We start from the raw sequence: 4,544 nt of genomic DNA on the forward strand, positions 1-4,544 counted from the left end.
GATGAAACAGATTATCTAGATCCATTTCAAACTGGCTTTAGAGAAGGATATGGAGTTGAGATTTCCATGGTTGCTTTGGTCGATGATCTTTGTCTAAGTATCTACAGGGAAGTGTGACCCTGTTGATACTTTTGGACCTCACAGTAGCCTTTGACAATATCGATCATGACATCCTTTTGGAACGCATGAGAGAACTGGGAATCAGAGGAACTGCATTGCAGTGGTTCCAATCCTATCCCTCTGGTAGATCCCAAAGGGTGATGCTTGGGGACAATTGCTCTTCAAAAAGAGAACTTAAATCTGGCATCCCTCAATGTGCTATTCTGCCCCCAATGCTATTTAGAGTGTGTGTGCGTGTGTGTGAAGTCGCTGGGAGAGATCAACCAGAGACATGGGGCAGGGTGTTACCAATATACTGATGACACCCAGATATACCTCTCCATGCCTCGGACAACAATTCTGACCAAGGTTGGCATCTCTCCTCTCAATGAATGCCTTAAGGCGGTAATGGACTGGATGAGGAAAAACTGACTGAAACTGAATCCAGACAAAATGGAGGTACTTGCTGTTGGGACCCCTAATCAAGGTAGAGGGATAAGTCAACTGGTCCTGGATGGTGGTCACACTCCCCAGTCCTGGATGGGATCATAGCTTGGGAATGCTCCTGGACTCATGGCTTCTGATGTCAAATCAGGTAAATGCGACAGTCAGGAGTGCTTGCTATCAGCTTTGGCTGATATGCCAGCTGCATCGTTTCCTGAAACCAGGGGACCTGCAAACTGTGGTACATGCGCTGATAACCTCACAACTTGACTTCTGTAATGTGCTCTACCCTTGTACCTAGTCTGGAAACTTCAATTGGTTCAAAATATGACAGCCAGATTGGTCACCGGGGCAGCTAAAGGTGACCATATAACACCTATATTGACAGCACTCCACTGACTGCCTATTAACTTCCGGGCACAGTACAAGGTGTTGGTAACAACATTTAAAGCACTTCATGGCCTGGGTCCAACCTACTTGTGGGATCACTTTCTTCTATATAATCCACCCTGCGCACTAAGGTCTTCTCCGAAAAACTTACTGCAGCCAATGAAGACCAGGCTGGCTTCGGTCACCCAGATGGCCTTTTCATCTGCCACTTACAAACTATGGAATGGCCTGTCAGAAGAGATTTGAAACATTAACAATCTTGACAGCTTCAAAAAGGCTGTCAAGATGGATTTCTTCTGACAAGCCTTCCCAGAATAACACACTCAGTCACCCATCAATATGGACCCCCATGTGGAACACCCATTTCTTTGTTGCTATCTGATTGTTTTAATTATTGGATGTTATTTTATTGCAATAGGGGGATTTTAAATTGTTGTGTTGGTGGGCGGGATGATGGGTTTTATTTTGTACTGTTTGTATTTTTACTCTTGCTGTAAGCCGCCTCGATCCTGTTGGAGAGGCAGGATAAAAAAAATATATTATTATTTATTATTATTATGTTTTTTATACATGATATTGACGACTATACTTCTTTCATTTCCTCTAACCTTCTAATGCACTATGCTTTTTACATCTGGTCCAAAGAAACAATTTCATTTTCTGGAAATTGTTATCATCATTATCTTTTGATTGGCTGATTTATCAAAACAATTATTTTTGGTTGGTTGACTGGCATGCTGTCACAATGAATGCCTGTAATTGTTTGTTGATTTACTTTAATGGGATAATGGGATGTTTCACTGAGTCCTTCAGAAAGGTTACTTTCTTTTGTGTTAGTTTGTTCTCCAGCAAATGTATAACCATGTTGTTACATTTGAGGTAGTCAGATTTCCAAACAGTTACTGCTTAACATCAATAATATTACATAAATATAAATGTAGGACTAAAATAAGCAGTAGAAAACAAAGTATAGAACAGGATATTATTATCTGTAAAAAAATTCTCAACAGAAAAGAACGTGGTGCTGCCATTTTTTCCTACCAAAATCACAAAGACTACCTTGTCATAGCAGGCTCTTTCTATTGGCAAGGTAACATTGGCAAATTCCATGCTCTGAAATAACTAAGTACATGAGTCAAAGCACAAGCCTTGTGCAAAACATAATCAGATAACATCTACTTAACATCTTTATAAGACAGAAAGCTATTCCATTGAAAATCTGAGAAAGAATCCAGTGGAAACTAAAGCAAAGTTGTTTCAAAGTTGATCATAGTGAAAACTAAAGCAAAGTTGTTTCTACAAAGTATGTGTACTATTTCATATTAGTTTCTTGGGATAACATTCTTGAACTTGAACTGTTTGAACACTTTAATGCAATTTTATAGATTTCACAAGGCTATCTAATTTACACTGGCAATTGTACGGAGAAGGATTTATACTTGCATTTTCATAGCATTCCCACAATTCAGCTTTCCTTCTAAAATGCATGAATATTTTACTCTTGTCTGCATTCATTTGGGCAAAGAAAACTGTAACTGTTATAAATTTAGTCTGTGCTGTGTTAAATTAGGTACTGTTCTAATAAAAATGAATTCACGGATTCATACTCATCACTTCATTTTTAATCTTTTACCTGTAATTCTCACCATGTGTTAACTTCCTCCTTCATATTTTTGAGTAAATCCCTTGACAGCCTCAGAGCTTGTAAAATTTATTTGGACCACAGCTTCCATATTCCTCCGATGACCTTGATTTTGGGGCTTCTGGGAGTTGGAGACCAAAAATAACCTTTCTATTCCATACACAAATAACATAGAGACCACATACTATCAGTGTAACCAACACTTTTGGTTAAATATTGTCAAAGTGAAAAGAAATAAGAGCACCTAGAATGGAATTTAGAGTAGGGGTGGAAGTCTGGTAATAATGATTCAGCCTGTGCTAGATAGCATTATACTCCCAATGAAAATACATGTACAAATGTCAAGGTGCTCCTGGATTCAGACCTGATCCTGGAGGCTCAGGATTTGATGATGCTCAAGAGAATATTTGCATAGCAAAAGCTAGTCCACCAATTCCACCTGTTTCTGGGGAAGTCTAATCAAACCACAGTAAAACATGCTTTGATTATAACCTGATAGGATTATTGTAAGGCAGTCTCCATGGGGCTACCTTTAAAAACTGATCAGAAACCTCAGTTTGTCCACAAAGCTGCAGCCAGATGGTTAATTGGGTATTGCTGCAGGAAGCACACAGCTTCCTAGTTGCTACAGTACCCCTGGCTATCAGTCTTTTTCTGGGCACAATTCAAAGTGATATGATAAATATCTATATTATGATCTAGAAAGCCCTATATTAGGGAAGTATTCAAAAGATCATCCAAAATGATTTTACAAGCCATGATTTTGGTTTTTGCTTTTTCATATCAGGAAACCCTGATGAGAAGAATACTGGACTCTATCAAACACAAACAAGAAGCAGCAGGCTTATATAATACTACAAACCGACAAAAGGGGGACAACAATAGTTGTAAATTAACAATGAAATGATCTGACAGAGACGTGTCTATTTATCAGAAAGTACCCATATGTATTGTCCACATGGTTTTACATCCCAATTTTAAGAGTAATCACATTTACACATATGGTACTATAATATAACTCTGTGGTTGTATTTGGTAATCAACATCCATATATTCAACTGCAGCAACCCAGTCTCCTCAGTCCCTTTGGGAAATATTTATCCTTGGTGCTTGCAGCAACAGAGCATGAAGATATGATGAGTAGTCTTCCCAGGTAGGACGGCTACCTCCGGAGCACTTTTAGGGCCATTTCGACCTTAGTTGGTCTTCATCAGAAATCTTCATGGTTCATTGTCAGACTACCATTACAAATATAACATGATTCTGGGCATACAAAGTAACAAAAATTAGTACAACCATTCATTAAAGTAATAATTAGCATGATAGTATATAATATCAGAATGACCAAAATTAGCTTACCCACGTCTCCAAACTATTAAGCTTGACTGATAAGCAGCAAAATTGGCAAAATGCTCAGTGACCCATCATTTCTGGGTCAGGATCCCTTTTGGAACCCCTAGCACAATATTTGGACTCTTTTTTGGCCCCTATGGTAGTTAAAGTACCCTCATATATCAAAGATACTTGTCATTTCATACAGAATTTAGAGAATTGTATGCCCAGAATCATGTTATATTTGTAATGGTAGTCTGACAATGAACCATGAAGATTTCTGATGAAGACCAACTAAGGTCGAAACGGCCCTAAAAGTACTCCGGAGGTAGCCGTCCTACCTGGGAAGACTACTCATCATATCTTCATGCTCTGTTGTTGCAAGCACCAAGGATAAATATTTCCCAAAGGGACTGAGGAGACTGGGTTGCTGCAGTTGAATATATGGATGTTGATTACCAAATACAACCACAGAGTTATATTAAAGTACCATATGTGTAAATGTGATTACTCTTATGATTGGGATGTAAAACCATGTGGACAATACATATGAGTACTTTCTGATAAATAGACACGTCTCTGTCAGATCATTTCATTGTTAATTTACAACTATTGTTGTCCCCCTTTTGTCGGTTTG

The sequence above is a fragment of the Sceloporus undulatus genome, chromosome 4 (assembly GCF_019175285.1).
Source record: "Sceloporus undulatus isolate JIND9_A2432 ecotype Alabama chromosome 4, SceUnd_v1.1, whole genome shotgun sequence".
NCBI classification, from domain to species: domain Eukaryota; kingdom Metazoa; phylum Chordata; class Lepidosauria; order Squamata; family Phrynosomatidae; genus Sceloporus; species Sceloporus undulatus.